General features: G+C 44.3%; 1 long non-coding RNA gene across 3 annotated transcripts; it reads right to left on the reverse strand.

The window, feature by feature from the left end:
* Window positions 1-521: 521 nt before the first annotated feature.
* Window positions 522-20,384, reverse strand: LOC143442995 (uncharacterized). 3 transcript variants are annotated; one of them, XR_013111639.1, is made up of 6 exons: window positions 19,780-20,384; window positions 17,677-17,804; window positions 17,251-17,417; window positions 16,321-16,431; window positions 15,157-15,233; window positions 522-931 (listed from the first exon to the last, which is right to left on the reverse strand). It is a non-coding gene; the product is annotated as an uncharacterized LOC143442995 (long non-coding RNA). The 3 variants fall into 3 exon arrangements; XR_013111640.1 differs by having other exon boundaries at window positions 17,251-17,280; window positions 19,754-20,384; XR_013111638.1 differs by having other exon boundaries at window positions 19,754-20,384.

The raw sequence follows: 20,384 nt of genomic DNA on the forward strand, positions 1-20,384 counted from the left end.
AGCAGTCTGCATGCAGCTGGTATCCAGAAGATATTTTCAGTTTCATAGACATCCAAATGTCTAGATTTGTTTCCTTCCAAAATGTGGCATTTAAGCATCGGTGGCATATTTCCATCACAAATATAGTTTAGGTTATTGAAGGCATTATCAGTGAATTCAGTAATACCTCAGGTGTGTGTGCTTTAGGATCACCGGAAGCTTCTGCAGGTTAGTTCAGACTGGGTGCACTTGTGGCACTCATGAAGAATTACAAGAGGTATCGTCCTGGCTCCTCTACCTTGGAACTGTTTGGATTCTGATCTTTGTTGCAGGACATCCTACATACTGTAAGATGCTTGCAGCATCCATAGCCTCTTCCCATTAGATGCCAATGGCATCTAATGCCTTCAATTGAGGCAGAGTATCTATTGGTGTGAAGCAAGGAGGAATTGTTTAGTGAAGTTCCTAAGGAATGGGTGCTGTTGTCAAGGACCCATGAGAAAGGACAGGACTTCTTCCTCTGTAGTGTGAGGCTCAGAGAAACGGCAAAGTCTTCCTCCAGGCCAAGTGTGGATGTTGATAGTGTGTAGAGAAAATGTCCACCATAGCTTTCTCCCCCTGGGTATTTACAGCCTCAGATGGCTTCCCTGCAGAGGCTGCTCCTACCCAGATTAGCTAAGCCTGTTGTCTTGATCCAGCTGTAGATCCTAGTCCCTGCCTTCTTTATCTGTATATAATAACCACACCTTTTCAGCTGTATGTAACAACTCCACCTCTCAGTTCAACTGTGTATAACACACGTGCCTCTCAGTTCAGATTCCTGGGTGCTGAGGTTTCTCCATCAGAGAGCCCGGTCCCTCTGGCTCCAGATTTTCTGTGTTTGCCTTTTCCTTCATTCTCTCACCAGTCAGGTCTGTCCCAGGAGCCATGCAAAGGATGTGGCATCCAGAAACTGTCACAAGGAAGACAGAGGAGAGACATGACTCCATGGTTGAGAAATGCTTAGAAATTTAGAAGCATAGGAAGAAAATCCCTAGAGTTAAATATAGAGTGTAACAGTATTGCTACACAACCCAGCGATTCTAGCTAAATGCTTGGAGCAAGATTCGGGTACTTAGACCCCAACGCCCACAGCAGCTACTCCTGTCCAGCAACGGCTGACTGGAGGTTGGGCGTGCATGGTGTATGCCTACAAGGAAACCGTATCTATAAAAAGTGAGGTTCTGACGGACTGGACAGCAGGAGAGGGACCTTGAAAATAGATTGTAGTGTTTTCACTAGTAGCCAGATAGACCCAGTCCCCTTAGAGTAGACCTCTTACCAGGAGATGGGGTAGCATAGGAGGTTGTCTAGTAGCTGCAGATCTGCTGTTTGGTATGACAAAAAACGTTCCAGAAGTGGGCAATGCTGATTGATGCCTGCATAGCCATGAATGTGCCTGTTGGGGTAGCATGTGAAACGTACCCCCCCCCCCGGCTTTTGTGCTGGAACACTTGGTCCCCAGTGTTGATACTGTCAACGATACTGTTTTAGAAAATGGTGTGCCCTGTATGAAGTGAGGCCTTGCTGGAGGATAATCACTTTGAGGATAATGGCTGGTGTCCTATCTAGCCAGAGTTCTCTGCTTCCTGACCCACCAAAATGGGAAGGAGTCACCAGCACATGCTTCCACTGCTGCCGTGGACCGACCTCTGATGGTGAGTCCGTAGTGCTGCTTCCCTTGAGTAGCTTCTTTGGGGGTATTTTGGTACAGAAATGTGTAAGTAGCTCTTGATCTCGTGCCTTCTTGCTCCCCCTCTGTCCCCTCGCCCTTTTCCCCTTCCTTCCCCCCTCTCTCCACGTGCTCATGACCAGCCTCTTACCCCCCCCTCCTCCCCCTCTGCCTCTACTACCCTCTAACTCCCCTTCCCATGCCCTGAGTAAACTCTATTCTAAATAAATAAATAAATAAAATGTGTAAGTAATCAATACAGGAAGGCGGCACCAAGAAGTGAGGTTGTTGCTGAGGTGATGATCACGTGACTTGTAGGCCTTTGGGACTTGTCTGCAGGAGGCACGTAAAGGCCGTTGGAGCTGCAGGCTGCAGTACGTAAGGGGACCCTCATGGGCCATGGCGGGAGCACATAAGACCAGCATACAAATAAAAAGGTGAACAGGAAAAATTACCTCAAGAGGCTCAAGAGGCTTCCAAAGGGAGAAAGGACTCAGGGGCAGAGCCAGAGGCCATTCATGTGATGTGCTAGCAAAGACCATGACCACATTCTACCCTGCCCTGGATCAGTGAAGCTGGACTGGAATTAATGGCTGAACCGTGTACGGGGAACTTTGAAGGCACAGGATTTAGGACGTGGTGTGGCTTTTGCTCACTTCTTCTAGCCAGATTGAGGCAGTGAGGAGGAAGCAGACAAATATAAAAAGTATAGTTTGTCAGGAAGGGAACAGACAGTAGCAGACAAGGCAACTGTGGGCAAAGTGACTGCATTTACTAGAGGCTTGGCACCAGGACAGTGGGGATCATGTCTTAAGGACAAGGCTTCACCAGTGGAAGGTATGAGGGTGCAATAATATAAACCCATTTTTTAAACTTCAATTTAGAGTGTCTTAGAAGATAGCCTCCAAAGTATCCTACTCCGAAATGGCCACTGAGAGAAATCTGTTGCCTACTTCTGTCACACAGATTCTTAAAGTATAAGAATCTGTAGTTATGGTCCAGGGAGGCCAGGCACTGTTTCAGACTTGAAGCAGAGCTTGGCATCATCCACTTGGTGCTGGTTTTACAGGCGTGTCAGTTGCACTGTAATGGGATAATGAAGATTGTGTCTTAGTTCCTCAGAGGAAGCAGGGAGGTATGTAGTGGGGTCAGAGATGAAGGGCAAGTTTCAGTGGAGGTACCAGGATGGTGGAGATGCCAAAGGAGGCTTCATGCACCAAATGCAGCCCACTCAAGAGAGAGGCACGTGTACTTCACGCCATAGGACCGTGGGCAGAGGGTTCTCCCTAAGCTCTTAGGACCCACATGGTGCCACCATGAATCCTAGATGCTAGATGCAGATACAGGGTCAGAATTAGCTCTTCAGAGTCTTGCTCTTGCTTTGTTAAATCTTTTCTCTGTTTTGAAAAGGAAATGTTTATACCCACCATTGTATATTGGAAGTATGTAATTTGTTAACAGTAGCTCACAGCTAGAAAGATTGTCTTAAGGTCTCAGAAGAGACTTTGGATTTTGAACCGTTTTGGAATTAGTACTAAAGGGACTTTTACCGAGAAGTAGTGGCACATACCTATAATTTAAGGAGAGGCAGGAGGATGGCTGCAGTTTCAAGGCCAGCTGGTTTATGTGGTAAGTCTCAGATCAGCCAAGGCTATGTAGGGAAACCCTGTCTTAGGGAGGGAAAACAAACAAACTAAGTAACAAACACTGCAGAGATCTTTAAAGTTGAATGCATTTCTTGAAGAGATGACCTTTGGAGCCTAGTGGCAGAACAATACAGTTTGGATATGAATATATACCCATGGGGTCCCGTGTTGGAACACTTTGTCCCAGCTATGGTGTTGACCATAGCCATTGGTCTTCGCTACTGTGGATTCTTGAGTACTGAGCCAGAACGACCCGCTCCTCCCCTCTAAGTTCACCTGAAGACAATAAATATATGACAGTAAATAAAGTGACTACTCAGATACTTAACTCAAATGACTAGTTTAAAAAATGCTATGTGTGTTTAGAATTTAAAGTCAGCTTATAAATGAAAGACATTTAGAAGGGAAAATAAAACTTGAAGTTAAAAAATTTACACATTCATGAAATTTTAAAAAATCATTAGACGAGCCAGGCAAGACAGCACATGAATGACCCCAGCTGATACTCGGCCACATGGAGAGCTTTCTGCAGCCTGGGTGACCTGAGACCTTGCCTCAGCAATGGTGGCAATTTGACATAAAATTCTGGCACCAACCTGGTGCTTCGGTTTGTGTTGGTTGAACCTGGACAAATTTTGGAAAAAAGACACGTATGCATATGTGTGTGTCCTATGCACGTGTGTGTGTGTGTGTGTGTGTGCATGTGTGTGCATGTGTGTCTGTAGAGGTATGTCTGCATGTGTGTGCATGTATGTTTGCATGAGTGTGCATATGTGTGGGGGGGTATGTCTGTATGTGTGTGCCTCTGTGCACGTGTGTGTGTGCATGCATGTGTGTACATGTGTGTGTACATACATGTGCACATGGAGGACATATGGTGTTCTGCACTGCCATTCTCCACCTTATTTGCTTAGGACACCATTTCTCATTGAATCTGGGCTCACTCCTTAGTGAACCCCCTGTCTTTACTCTCCAGATCACAGAAGAAAAGTCTGTGGCCCCTTCAGGGCCTTCTATTCTAACATGTCCTGCCAGATTCCCACAAGGCTGGCTCCTACCTCCTTTAGGACCATGTGTAGGCATCACCTCTGGGAAACCCTTTCTGGGCCTTTCCTCATCTTTTACTTTTTTATATTTATTAGAAGGATGGTGCGCACAACCCACAGTACCAGTGTGGAGGTCAGAGGACAACCTTCAGGAATTGGTCATCACCTTCTATTTTCTGGGTCCCAGGAATTGAACTGGGTCCTCAGGTTTAGCAGCAAGCACCTTATCGCACTGAACCATATCATTAGCCTCAGCTTTACTTTCTCAACAATGGTGTTTGACCTGTGCTTTTTATTCTTCATTTATTTATTGATTCTTCATACATTCAAATGTGAATAATGTTCTACCTATCCCTAAGATTTACACATGCAGTGCCTCTGAATATTTTCTGGATGAAGAAATACTTGAATAGTTTCTAGGAAAATGAAATACTAATTTTATTTAGTTATAGAAAATAATTCTTTCAATGAAGTAGAAAACCCAGAATTTGAGTGACACTGGCCTACCTCTGTAATGTATGGTGTTTTCTGTAACCTTGGGCTTTTCGCCTGTCCACTTCATTCCCAGAAACAACAACTCTGAGATTTTATTATTATTGAATAAATGCCTGGATCATTCTGTGACTAGCTCTTAACTTAATCGTTTCATTATTCTATTCTAAGTTCTGTCACATGGCTGGTTACCTGGTCCTCAGTCTCATGCAACCATCTTCTGTGTCTGGGGCAAATCTTCCCATGCCTGACTCAAACCTAGCATCCTCTCTGCCAGAACTCCCACCTTCCTATCTCCTGCCTAAGCTAATAGGCCAACAACATTTTATTGACAGGTGATGTTTCTATATAGCATAAGAGATTCTTTTCCTATCTCTGGGCTTCCTGATCACTGCAGAGATGAAGGTAGGCCAGACTCCTATAACTCAGATGGTATAGTAGATATGGAGATGTGGTTGTAAAATTAAGTCCACAGGACATCAGAGATCACAGCTGGGTTGGCATCAGGCTGTGGGGGAGGGAGCTAAGTTGGTACAGTTCTTGCCTAGTGTGTTATGAAGTCCTGGGCCCCACCCTGTGGTGGTCTGCATGAGAATGACTCCCTTCTCATCTATTTGAATGCATGCTTCAAAGTTGGTGGAACTGTTTGGGAAGGACTGGGAGGTGTGGCCTTGTCAGAGGAGATTTGTCACTGGGGGTGGGCTCTGAGGTTTCAAAAGCCCTCACCAATCACAAGTAACTCTCCTCTCTGCTTTGTACCTGTGGATCAGATGAAAACTTGAGGCTGCTGCTGCAGCACAATACCTGCCTGCCTGCATCAGTACTTCCTACCGTGGTGATCATGGACTCACCTCCTAAAACCATGAGCCCCCCAAATTAAATGCTTTCTTTTATAAGTTGCCTTGGTCTTGGTGCTTTGTCATGGCAAAAGAAAAGTAACTAAGATACATTCCCACCATGTCATAAACCAAATTTGTTAATACAAATCTAGACTCTCAGCACTTGAGAGGAAGAGGGTCACAAGTTCAAGGTCATCCTCTGCTACACAGCAAGTTCAAGGCCAGCCTGGGCTACATGAGAGTCTCAAATCAACAAAGCACCCAGGTCCTTAAGGTGGGGACCTCTTCTGGAATGTGTCCAGTTGCAGCTGTACACTGTCCCATTCACTCCTGTGACACACTTGGTTTGTAGATACTAATATCACCTAGTGGGGTCTGTGTTGGAATTAGAGCTCAATCCATTGTGTACTGAGGAGGAGTTAGATTTAGAAGGCCTTCCTCAGATGTTCCCCTCACGCCACGTGGCCAAGGATAGCTAATTTTTCAGAGACATCTTCAGTAAGGGGAGAATGGAAAGATGCTAGTTGAAAGATGTCTCTCTGATTTGTTTTACAGGAAGTGCATTCTGTACACATGAGAGACTCTGGGTGAAGAGGCACCGTGGCGGTTGAGGTGCACCTGGGAGTGCCTAACTGCCTTGGCTTCTACCACAGCTCTGCATGGCAGGCTGGAGCAGCCAGCCAGCCACCCACTGTGCCTGGAGCCTCATCTTCTTTCCAGAAGAGGTTATCTGGGCTCTGTGTAACCTCTGCTCTTTGGCTGTGGTGTTTTCTGTAGTCAACCTCCAGGTACACTTAGGGCCTACCCTAGCCAGACTGGGAAGAAAGGATGACATCTACTTCCCATTGACCTCTGTTTGTATCTTCCTGGAAATCCAGCCCTCGTTCTAGTTAGTGGAGCATCGGGTTAGTCCAACCACACTGTTAAAAGTTTTGGCCTGTAGACACAGCTGGTGCAGAACGTGCCTAGAATGTACAAAACCCTGAGTTTTATCCCCACCACCAATAAGCTAGACATGGTGGTACATCTGTCATTCCAGCACCTAGGAGGTAGAGGCAAAAGGATCAGAAGTTCAGAGTCATCCTTGGCTACATTGAGCTTGAGGCCAGCCTGGGCTACATGAGACCCTTTCTCAAAAACAACAAATGAGCAGATGTGCTGAGGGTGCCCTGGAAGAGCAGCTAGTGCTCTTACCCGCAGATCATGTCTCCAGACTCTCAGCTGCTTCCTGTCTGTCTCTAGAGCTCTGGCCCTGCTGGACACTTCCCGAAGATGAAGTGCCGCAGTGGTCAGCCTGTGTCTCCGCTGTTTTATGTGTATGTGTACCTGCTGGAACTTATGTGCACTACAAGCATGCAGCTGCACACAGAAGCCAGAGATCACTGGAGACCTTGGACCTGGAGTTGCCAATGGCTGTGAAGTGCCCAGTGTGAGTGCTGGCAATTAACCAGGTCCTCTGCAAGAGCAGCCCGAGTTCTTAACCACTGAGCCAGCTCACAAGCTACTGCCCTGGGTCTGTGGGGCTCATCTCATCTCTGTTGTCACACATACCCAGTGCTTTCCCCGCATTATTCCAGTGTGTGGGCATATTGAATTCTGTTTACCCACTCATAAATCAGCAGGTGATTTCTTATCATTTCTTTGCTACAGTAAATGATGTTAATATAATCACTGTACACACTTCTATCAGGGCATAGATTTTCAGTTCAGTGTGTCTCTAGTGGTAGAATCAATGGGTCATACATAGCCCTGTGTTTAACAATGTCAAGACATTCCAAGGCTAATTCAAGTGTCAGCAGTGCTTCACAATCCCATAATCCCTAGCTCTCCAGCAACAGTGGCTACCCTCTCTACCTTTGATGTCCTGTGGGGGCTTCTAATGGTGAATTTGCTTTGCCCTGGGGCTTTTGGTGTTGAACACACGTCCATGGCTTATCGGCCCTTTGTGTATCTTCTTTGGAAAATGTATACTTAGAGTTTTTCCCACTTTGAAATATGTTGTTTTATTGGTTTAGTTTTTGTTTATCTCATTTTCGACTTTGTTTTTTAGATTCAGATGCTCATGTACCTTCATGCTGGCTTCTGTGTAGTCAGTGATGACCTCAAATTCTTGATTCCCTTTGCTTCCACCTCCCAAGTGCTAGCATTACATATGTGTCCACCTGGCCTGACTTGGTTGTCACTTATTGTTGAAGTGTAAGAATAATTAACATATTTTGTATACAGATTTTCTTGTCAGATAGATATATGATGTCCAAGCATAGCAAATATTTTTCCTATTCTATTAACAGCTTTTTCCTCTTTCTTAATTTGTTCTTTGAACTACCAAGTTTTCACTCTAATGAAATTCATGCTTGTTTGTTTATTTATTTGTTTTTAATTAGTATTTTTAAATATATGTGGAGGACAACTTGAAGGTTTTCTCTAATACGTGGGTCCCAGGGACCAGGCTCCAGCCCTCAGGCTTGTTGATAAGCACCTACCCACTGAGCTGTCTTCATGTTGGAATTGTTTTAGATTCATAGGGATTTTGTAACCTTGGGTCGCCTGCACCAGCCCCCTGTGTCTAACACAGTCACCATCCATTAATCCTGTCTGCCTGAAGTAATTTATCTTCAGGTGTCATTCCATTTTACGTTTTCTGCTAATATCCCTTTTTAATTTTATTTTTTTGCTCTCCTAGGGTCTAACCTAGAACAACACATTGTATTTTGATTGGTGCTTTAAAAAAAAAAATCTCACCATGTAGCCTAGGCTAGCCTTCTCATCTGCTTCCCCAATGCTTTTTTGAATTCACTTTTTAAATATGTTGAACCATTTGATCCTCAAAACAATATCATTATTTTGACCCTGTAGTTTAGGAAATGAAACAGCAGGGTTCAAAAAGCTTGTCTAAAGTTTAGGGCGAATAATTGGTGACCTTTTATCATCTTTATAATGAATGCCAAATTCTGGGTCCTATTGGTTCAGTCCATTCCTTTTCTGACAGATAGTCACAGTATAGTCGGGCGCTTTCAGGTCCAGGTGACTGAAACCCGTAAGTTAATCTGAAGTGGAAATCACATGCTTTTGGGGGGGGGGAGGGGTTGACAAAAGTCATCAAGCCCCTGTTATCTGCTCCACTGATTTCAGCAATAACTTGCTAAAATTTTTTCTTGCTGTTTTCAACTATATTAGTAATTTTTCTGGCCGATGACGAACATCTACCAAAAGCAACTTGAAGAGGAAGTATTTATTTGGGCTCACAGTTTGAGGGCACAGTCTGTGGCAGGAGCCGTGGTGCAGGCGTGTGACCCACATCAGCACAAATGGCGCTCCCCTCATAAGCTCCTCCTTTTACCCAGGACCCCAGCCTGTGGACCGGTGCTGCCCACATTGGGGGGATTTTTCATCCTCTCTGCAAACACTATCACAGACACTCTAAAATGTAGCCTGGTTGACAATATTAAACCATCACGATCCTTCTTATCTCTCATTTGCTTGGTTTTCTTTACATACTCTCTCAGCTGTCTCTCAGTACAGTCGGGCTGGAGACATAGCTCAGAGGTATCAGACTTGCCTAGCAGGCAACGGGTCCAGTTCTCAGCACTGGATGGGAAAGCTTGGGGCCAGCCTGGGATGCATGGGAAGACAAGCTTTCTCTAGATGTGCTCTGATAGCTAGAATGACCGCGGGGGTGGGGGTAGGGGGGCTGGGGTGGGTGCCTGGTTGTCAAGGCCACATCCTACAGTCTCTACATTCAGTCAGTGCTGCTCCTGCGTAGAGGACTCCTCCCACTAAATCCTTTCAGGTAGGACTGTGATAACTAGAAACGGCTGTCTCAATTACGCTTTCTTATAGACCCCAGGACCACAGCCCAGGGGTGGCACCGCCCACAGTGGGCTGGGCCCTCCCTCTCCATCAATCATGAATTTAAGGAAATGCCTTACACACATTTGCCTTCATCCGATGGAGACATTTTTCCTTCATTGAAGTTCCCTCCTGTCAGATGACTTTAGCTCGTGTGAGGCTGATGGAGACTAGCTAGTGTGAACAGATGCCTTTCTCTTTCTTCCTCCACTCGCCTCTTCTCCTCCCTCCTCTATCCCCCATATTTTCTTAATGGGATTTTAAGATTTCTACATTGCAGCTCTAATTTTCCCAGGATATTTTATCACAGCAACAGAAAAGCAGCTAATACATAACCATAATGAATCCTTTCTTAGGCCAGGTGTGATGCTGTATGCATTTAATTCTAGCACTGGGGAAGCAGAGGCAATCAGAACTCTGTGAGTTGAAAGCCACCCTGGTCTACATAGTGATTTCCACGACAGCCATGGTTACACAGAGAACCCTTGTCTCAAAAACAAAGCGAAACAACAAAAGCTCTTTCCTTTCTCTGTCAGATGTTTTGGTCCAAGCAATTAATTGGTTGTTTAATGAATTGTTTATTTTTGTAATAACTAATACGGAAAACTGGACATGAGAACTGTAGCCACCACTGTGAATCCGTAGGGCTTGAGAACTCATTCATGAGACTAATATTCAAGAGCTTGGGAGGTGAGGCCCAGGGAAGACTAAGGGCCCAGTAAGCAGACATCAGTGCATGAATCTGGTGGAAGCTCAGACAGCCAAAGTGCTGCTCTTCTGTGCCAGCCTTCACACCGGTTACTCCTGTTGTGTTCTAGAGAATCCAGCCATGTTCTGCTGTGGCCTTAAATATTAAGTTCCGTTTAAGAGGCTAAAGAGATTTCATGATGGCATTGCATCTAGAATATGCCATGGCTATTACTCACTGCCTTTAGTCAGACTTAGGGTGAAACTCAAGATCAATAATCAGAGTAGAAAGATGTAGAAAATGTACAGTTTGATAAGGAAACTTTCACTGGAACACTTTATTTACAGAGGAGACACCCACCCCCCCACCCCCCCGCACAAACAGAGACTCATAGGAAAGTGTTTACCCACATAGGGAAGTGTTTATCCACACAGAGGCTGCTGTAGCCATGCCCTCGGTGCCTGAGTGTATCCCAAGCTGGCAGCAAAAGCTGGGATCATCCACGCAGTGCTGGGTTTGTAGGCATGCATGAAGTTCTAGGGTCATGGGGGCTGTACCAAGGCCCCAGGAAGAAGCCAAGAAGGCCGGGCAGAGTGGGCATCAGCCTCAGTGTCTTTCTTTCTATCTCTGATAAAACACCATGACCAAGACCATGCCTTCCCCACCACAGTAGCCTATATTCTCCAAAACAGTGAGCCTAAATAAAGTCTTCCTTTCAGCCTCTTGCAAAACCAGAAAGTTTAATAGAGGCCAGACTCCATGAAGTCTAACATAGACTTTAGAGGGTTTTTTTGGTAGCCAAAGAAAAATGCTAGATCAGACACAGAGGCCAGTAACAGGTGGCTGTCAAGGGGCTCACACACTAATGTCCTAACTGATGATAACGCCATGTCTCCACAGTATCACAGAGCCCATGCAATCGGGGAAACTGCAATGATCTGCCAGTTTGAATGTGGCCTTTATGGAGAAACTTGAGTTTATACTGTGAACTACCACTTTGAGATTCACCACTGTTACCCTGTTTATAAATGAGGATTCCAAGACTCAGGGAAGCAAATCCGTAATTCCCAGCATCCACCAGTCCAGCTCAGGGCCCTTACCTTTACCATACTTAGCCGCCTCTCAGTTACTCTGAAATTAATCATCTTTCCTGGAAGAGGTGCAACAAGTAGGTACCTTCAGGAAAGTGACTCAGCCATGCGTGTTCATAGACTACAGGAGGGTCTCAGCCTCGGCTCAGTAGTGGACTCACCTCTGGTGATAAACTTTTTTTTTTTTTAAATGTTTTAAAATTTATTCTTTGAGAGTTTCTTATGTATATACATGTGTATCTTGATCATATCCACTCTTCCTTCCTCCCTAGGCAACTTACACACACATATACAGGTACACACACGCCTACACACACACATACACACCTACATACAGACACACATACACACATGCACACACGTGCATGCACGTACACACAGACACACACAAATACAAACACACAGACCCACAGAAACACAAACACAGACACATACACACACACACACATGCATGCACAAACACACAGACACACAGATACACACACACACACACACACACACACATACACACACACTCGTACTGTCCATAAGTGTGTGGATATAAGGTTATTCACTGGAGCATAGGGAGCCTACAGGGGCCAGAGCCAACAGCTCCCCAGCTGGAGGCAGAACCTTGAGTCTGAGTCCCAGCCCCAGCCATGCTGGAGTCATGGCTGGCTTGATGTCTCCAGGCCACCACAACTGCTGTGAGTTCCTGAGCACAAGGCAGTCATATACATTAGACACTCTCCTGGTGATCAGTTTTTAAGATTAACAGAATTCTTTATGAACAAACATAATGTTAGAGGTATCACAGGAGTGATTCTGGATAATGCCGCAGAGTCCGTGGTGGTCAAACCAGCACGGTACTGCCACAGACATGACGGTTGGTGAGCTAGATGTGAGGATGGGATTTTGACCTTCAGCTGCTGCATCTGACTCTCAACAGAGATGCCAAAAGCACATGAAAGAAAGATGGCCAGGCCTGGAGAGAAGGTCAGAGGTTAAAAAGCACTTGCTGTTCTTACAGAGGACCCAAGTTCAGTTTCCAACACCCTCATGATAGTTCACGGATATCTATAGGCACATGTGTAATGCATATACACACATGTAGGCAAACACTCTATGTATAAAATAAAATAAATCTAAAGGGAGAGAGGGAGGGAAGGGAAGAGAGGGAGGGAGGGAAAGATGGCCTCTTTAACACATTGTACTGAGATCTCAGCATCCGAACACGCGTGACTGTCATCAGCCCGTTTTGCATTCTAGACGAAGGTTAGTTTTGAATGGGTTAAAGACCTTAACAAATGTGGAAACAATAAAATATAGGGAAAAGGTTTAAGATGCAGATATTGACAGTAACGTGCTGAATAAGACTCTAGTATCTCAGGAAGTAATTGTTAGAGCTGATGGGCTGGGCCATATCAAATTAAAAGTCTCTGCACAGAAAGGAAACCCTTGCCAGAGGGAGGAGAGTGCATGTGCACTAGGAAAAGTCCTGCCAGCCTTGTATATGACCACAATTAATATCCATCATATATAAAGAACCAACCAACTAAACAGAAAAAGAACTAATCAAATCAATAAATGACAAATGAATAAACAGCTCACAAAAGGAGCTGTATAATAAATTGTCAGTAATTACATGGGAAAAGTTCAACGTATTCAATGACAAGAGAAATACAAATCAAAACCACATTGAAAATCTTTTTCAGTCTGGTCACAATGGCTGTCATCAAAAAACAAAAACAAGAAAAATACTGGCAAGCATACAAGGAACAGGAACACTTAGGACTATTGGACAGAGTATGAATTATTTTATCCACTATGGAATTCAGCATGGAGGTGCCTCAACAAACCTAAAAGTAGAACTACCATAGGACCCAGGGATACCGTTCCTGCAAATACGTCAGAAGTAATAAAAGCCAGTGTACAACGGAGACACCTGCACACGCATGCTTGTTGATCCAGCACCCACAGTAGCTAACTGCGGAATTAGTGTAGGTGTCCATTGATGAGTTTAAAAAAAAAAGTGTTATAATTTTACCATGGAATATTACTCAGTCAAGAAGAAGAATAAAATGATGTTACATGCAGAAAGGTAGATAGAGCAGGAGATAATTACATTAGGCAAATGGAGCTACAGTCAGAAGACAAACATCCATGTTTTCTTTTATATGTAGAATTAGGACATAAAGGTAGAAGAGAGATAATTTGGGACGAGGAAGGGACCAATGGGGGTTAAAAGTGAACAACAGGTATAGGAGTATGATCTAAGCATACTATACACAGGAATGTATATATATATATGTATGTATGTATATGTATGTGTATATGTATATGTATATGTATATGTATATGTATGTATATATATCACATATATGAAAATTTCATGAGACTCAAAAATAAAAAATGATTATTTTAAAATTCTACTTTCAGACAAACTCAAGTACAATTTTTTTTACAAAGTCATGTATAATTTATAGTGGAGAAAAGAGAGAGGCAGAGAGACAGAGACTATAAAGTCCCAGTCACAGTAAAATCGCAGCACATCATCTAGGTGGACAACTGTATAATACAGTCAGGACATGGGAGATAAGCATCCAGATGTTTTTATAAAGACGACACTTCAAAGTGTCCCTAGTGTTTTACTAACATGGATGTATATGGGTATATGTTTTTAATTTTCTCTTTGAAAATGTTTTACTGGTTTTCAGGATGTAGATCGGTTGATAGAGTGCTTCCCTAAGCACTCAAAGTTCTGAGTTCAGAGTCCAATACCACATAACACCAAGCATAGTGGTGCATGCCTGCAATCCCATTGGAAGGTAGAGGCAGGAGGATCAGAAGTTTATGGTCATACACATGTACACAGATTATCTAATGGCAGCCTGGGCTTCATAAGACTTTGTTGGAAATTTTTGAAAAAAAAAAGTTGTTTTTTAAAGAGAATGTTTTATCAGCCCTGCTGCTTCAGAGACTTTAATGCTATTATTTTCTGACCTCCTGTAGAGAGTAGACCTAATGAGCCCGCACTGCTGGGGTTGATGGATCTTTGAGAGAGGAAAGGAAAGATTTTATCTCCTTCTGTTCTCAGTTCCCTTTGCATCTCTCTCGAACCCGCGAAAAAGCTCAAAGCTCAAAGCTTTTCCACTCCAGTACAAAGAGATGAGATTTTGAATCAACAGAATTTGTTGGACTTAAATGTCATTATAATTTTTTAACTGACCTAGAAAAGCACAATGTGCATGTGTTTCTGGGGCAACATGTGTGTGCCAATATGTAAACCTGGGCTAATTAGACCACTTCTTGAATAAGGAAACAGAAACCACTAGATTCCTTGCGAGGGGGACAGTGGGGTGCCCGTCTCTTAATGAGGCCATGGGAGCAGGGAGCTGCTGAATCTGTGGGGTAGGTGCTGGGCCCCCAAAGTTTCTCTACTCTAGGAATCCCTTCTGAAGGCTAGCCTGGGGCTTGGACAGATCATGGGGCTGATCCCCAGCTGTGCCCTAAAGTTCCCAGAACCACTAGCTTTTACCACCCTCTAGATACTGGGTCAGACATTCCTTCCAGAGCTGGGTTTTGTGAGTATTTTAAAGTTATGTTACATAGACTCTTCCATTTAGAATAAAGTGTTTCACCAAACATCCTGGAAGAAGTGATAAAACTAAAAAGAAAAACAAACGCGTTTTTTTTCTCTCTCTCTCCCTCTCTCTCTCGTTACTTTTTCCATTCAGTAAATTAAATTGACTCTTTTTTCCATGAGAGTTCACACTGGGTCTGTCTCTGTAAGAGTCACACTATTCAGCCCACACACGCCGTGATATGTTACTTACTCAGTCTCTTCTCCGGAACCACTCTCATGTGAGCCCTCAACACCAGCCCCTCTCTCTTCAGATCTGTGAAATCTGTCCTGTAATGCAATTTAAACATGCCAGTCAGGAAAGGGTCATTAAAGGAAGATAACATTTTCTTCATGATTAAAAGAGTCATAGCGTTAATATATAAGAAGGGTCTTGTCCAGCATGGTGTCTCGCCCTACAATATCAGCCCTTGAGATCGACTGCTGGAGGATCATCTCAGTTTTGAAGACAGCTTGGTCTACATAGTAGCCCCCAGCACAACTAAGGCTACATAATAAAAATGTTTCTCAAAAAGGGGGGGGGGGCAGGCAGGGGTCTGTTAAACAAGCTAATTTTAAGGTTTATATATGGAAAAAGCTAAGGTTTATCAACAAATGAAAGTTGATGCCAGGGGCTGAAGACATGGCTCAGTGGTTAAGAGCACTGGCTGTTCTTCCAGAGCAAGAAGAAAATTTCTAGCAACAATATGGTGGCTTCAAACATCTGCAATGGGATCTGAGTCCCACTTTTGGTGTTCATGAAGACAGAGAACTCATGTATATATAAAATGAGTAAATTAAAAAAAAATAACTTGATTCTATGTCACAGAGGACAAAAGGGAACAAGGGAGAGGAGTTCTGAGATGGCTTAGTGGGTGAAGGTATCTGATACTCTGAAGGGATGCCATACACATGGAAGGGGCAGGGGTCTCTCATGCACACACACAGGTGGGGGGGGTCTCATGAACACACACAGGGATCTCTCATGAGCACACACAGAGTGAGATCTCTCATGCACACACACAGGGGTAGTACAGTAAAATGTTTTAAGAGAGGCAGGCTTTACTCATAATGGACATGGCATATCAATTTGTTTATCACCGAGTTTCTCCTTAACTTACTCTCTGGCTTTGGCGTTGCCTACTGACCATGAATGACAGCCATCAAGTCATACTCTGACTGATGTCATTATGTGAATATTGTTTTGACCAGTTGCTACTCATAAAAGGAAGACTTTTATTTTAATTATATATTTGTTTATTTGGGGTGCATTTAGAAGTCAGAAGATGATTATGGAGTCAGTCAGTGCTCTCCTTTCCCCATGTAAGTTCCAGGGGATTGAACTCAGGTTGTGGGGTTTGGTGGCCAGCATACTTACCCATTTACTAAGTTCAGATGTCACATGATTATCACTTTGTGTTTGTTTGAATTTAAATATTTTAGAAGAAAATGCTCTCTCTCCTTTCCTCTGCACTCACTAAGATGGTTCCTCCAAAGACAAAAAATCAAATAGGCTTTTATTTTTTTAATACCAGAGAACAACTACAGCAATATGACAGGGTGTGGCCACTGTTCTAAACAAACATGTCTACTAAAATAAAGACCAGTTCTACAATGGCCCCTTCCAGTCTTTTAGCTATTTATTGATATGAATTGTTTGGCTTATGTATCACCCAAGATTCTACCTAAAACACTTCCAGTAACTGTCAAGGACCACTCAAATATTCACTATTTGACTTAGAAACTCCACTCTTTAAAATAGATTCTGAAAGAGTCTGAAATGGGGGCATGAAATGGGTTCATCTCCAGCGCCATGCACACATGAACAAAGAAAAGGAAGAAATGGTATTAAGAAAACTTACGTCATACGATTTAAAAATAAGGAGGAGGAGGGAGGGAGAAAGAGAGAGAGCTCAATGCTTAGGCAAGAGTGCTTAAGAAAATTACAGTTAACAGATCATTTACAGCATTTAAAATGGCAAAAGAATATAATTCTAAAAATGTGTTTTGCTGACATAAAACAATTATACATATTAATAATAATACTATAGAGTGTTTTAATGCCATGATTTTTCCATGAAGTAAATTTTACTATAGAAAGTTTGTGTTCCATAAAATAAATATGCTAGTAAAAACAATACACAATTATAGCTATGATTTTTTTTAAAGTTATAGTTATGAGATTGCTTTCTTTTTCAAGAACAGACTAAAAAACTTGGAAAGTTGGGGGGGTATTTTTCCTTATCAGATTGTAAGTAATACACTTTTTAATACTTTAAAGCATCTCCATACGCCTCAGGTCTCTTACCTGTCCTTCAGTGTCACATCCCAGCTGAACCTGTGAAGAGGAACATTTCTGCAGTACAGGCTGATTGATGGTCGGACTCTTGGTGAGAAACAGCTGGCAAAGTTGAGCTAGCTTGCCCACGGTCACAGGGTGGTTTTGGCAGAACCCAGACTGATAATCACATCTGCCTTCAAAAGTCATGAAGTCCATTTTCCTCTTGGCAACATCTCTGAGCAACTCAAACTAGGCAAAGACTACCAGAAGGCATGCTGGGAGTGCAAGCAGCGCCCTCTCTGGGCTTTCCCAATCCCCAATCTTCCCAAACCCTCCAGGAGAACATGAAAGCCAGTAAATTCTATGGGGGGAAAAGCAGCCAGGATCAATATCATCTCATCTTTATTCATGTTTCAAGTCTTTTGTTGTCTGGAACTAAGTCTAAGTGTTTACCTGTGGCCTTCCTGCCTGGGCCTCGTGAGTGCTGAGGGGATTACTGGTGAGAACCAGCTCCTCGATGTCTTTGTGAATAACTCTCTGCGATGGCCCTTCAGATGAACGGGTGGGTGACTGGCCAGACACTGTTTGGAAGATGAGATTATTCGGCATTAGGCATCTACAGGTGCATTATCAATGTTACTTTAGAAAAATCAGTAAATTGCTTGAAAACATAGTGAATGCAACTGTTTCTCATGCACCTTACTGCTCTCAATCAAATCTCCATCTCCAAAGCAAGAAGAGGGTTCCTTCTGGCTGGGGGAGGGGTAAAAGGAGGAGACGAAGTTTTGTGGCACCTGGGTTCTCTCTTTACCTCAGTGTAGCAGTAAAAAAACCAAAAGTTGAGTTGAAGCTGCTAAGCCAGAGGCAGGTGTTTGTAACATCTCCGAGCCTGGCTCCCTGCTCCTCCCTTGCAAACCTCTTAACCTTTCTGGGTCGCCTTCTCCCAGCCTTCCTCCTAGACTCCCCAAGTATAGGATTCACACACCAACGCCTCAATATACCTCAGAGATGTCCTATCATCACTTACTAACTGCTTTGATGTGTATTTATTTAGTTTAATCATGGGGATTCAACAGCCTCTGACCTGCTCCAGAGGACCCTTGCTCCAGCTCTTAATACCCAAGTCAGAAATCCCAGGAGGCCACCAGCAGCAAGTAGAAAGTGAGTCAGTCAAGGGAGGGCTTAGTGCTCAGTGCTGGTGTAGCGCTCAAAGGAACTGCTCACTTTTGGGGGGGGGGGGGGAGACTGACCCTGAGCTTCTATGAAAACAAACAAAAACAAACAAACAATCAACCCCCCAAACGAGTTCTATCATTTATTCTGTGGTTTGCTTAATAAGAAATGTAATTGTATCATTCTTGTAATTTTCTTTTGGATTCTTGATTTTTCTCTGTCAAAAAGAATAGACGATGACAAGGTAAAGATTTGCTTTGTGGCTACTTTGAGATAGTCACAACGGAGCACACAATAAATGAATCATCAACAGAATATGCCTGATTTACCTCTAGCTAATTCAGTGTGTGTGAGTGACCCTTCTAAAATTGCATACCTCTGCACACATTTATAAAGAAGGCGTGTGCTGAGAACCCTGCGCCTGACAGGCTGTGTGTTCCAGCACATAGCAGTGATACAGGCTATAGGGATAAGATGCTTAATTTATTAAAGGTTTTGAAGAAATGCTATGCTAGCCAAATATTTTGCACAGATTTACATTTTTACAGTGAAAAAATACCACTGACTTTTTTTCCCCACAGAAAGGGCTTTTTCTTATAACGATTTTAGACTAATCTAAAATATAATAGTTACAGGGTTAGTTCATTGTCAAGTACTTGGCAAAAGAGTGCCAATCCCGGGGTTCATTCTTCGGAACCAATAAGGCAATACGCTTGAACATGTATTAGTTGTTTTTATAATCCGCGGGACATCACCCGTCCCCTGGGAACTCAGTTCATAATTTTGGTGCACGGAATAACGCTTAAAATCCAGCCCAACTCACTTGGAAGAGCACTGTGCTGATAATGGCTTCACCCCTGCGAGGAGAGGGTGTGGGCACCGAGTGTGCACAGACTACACAGCACAGTAGTCTCAAGTGGTTGTATTTTTTTTTTTTTTTTTTTTTTTTTTTTTTTTTTTTTTTTGCAGAGGATTGAGGTTTGAGCTCCTCCCCCCGCCCCCGCCATCAATAGTGTTAATTCCACGCCTCCACTGAGGGCAAGGCCTCGGTGGGCATTATTCTGAAGCCTTCATTTTGCAGTGACACCTAACGTCCCCCTGGCCTAGTACCCTGCTGCGGCCCCAGGCGCACCCCTCCCACCCCACCCCAGCCTGGACCAAGCATGGCTCATCTGAGCCGCAGCTCCGAAGTCGCCTCTAATTTCCCAGCTCCGACCACCGGAAGCGAGCGCGAGGCGGGGGCCGGTGGGGAGGACGCGCCCACCAATGCCGCCGGCGCCCGCGGGACGCGCCACCAGCCCGGCCCTTGTTCGCCAGGGCTCGACGCTCGCCCACCTCTTCCAAATTTAACCGTTACCTAAATCCGAAGGGAAATGAGCAAACCTCTGGGATTGGGTGTCAAGGTATTTTCAGCTTCATTGGGCGTATTTATCCTCAAGTGTTTCCACAACAAGTTATTTCGGGGGCCCGAGGCGCAGGTTTCGCTCTGCGGACGCGGTGGCCGGTGGCCGGGCTCCAGGCCGGCGGCACCGGGGTCCGGTGATTCACGGCCGCGATCCGGGAGCGACGCTGCCTAAGCAGGCGACAGGGTTGGGGTCCCAGGGCCGGAGGGTCCAGAGCCCAGCGAGCTGCCTGCTCCCAGTGCCCGGCGCTCCAGTCAATCTGTGTCCTGAATCTGTGACTTCTCCCTGCGGAAGTCTCCAGGAGCCAAGAATACTTCGGTTTTCTTTCTAGTCATTTCTAGTGCTGGGTTCTCAGACATCCCGGGGACTCCATATATAGATAGCCCCGCGGTCCCACAGACAAATAAATTTGGGGGGGGGTGCTGCTCAAGGTTGTCTGGGATGTTGGCCTCAAGAATATCCCCCCCTCCTGTGACCTCCTGACCCCTTGCGCAAAGGAGGCTCATGGCCCGCTGTCCCACTGGGGGATGGGGATGGGGTTGAGAAGGCTACTGAGCGCCTCTAACGCTCAGGAAGTGAAGTCTG

The sequence above is a fragment of the Arvicanthis niloticus genome, chromosome 7 (genome assembly GCF_011762505.2).
Source record: "Arvicanthis niloticus isolate mArvNil1 chromosome 7, mArvNil1.pat.X, whole genome shotgun sequence".
Classification (NCBI taxonomy): Eukaryota; Metazoa; Chordata; class Mammalia; order Rodentia; family Muridae; genus Arvicanthis; species Arvicanthis niloticus.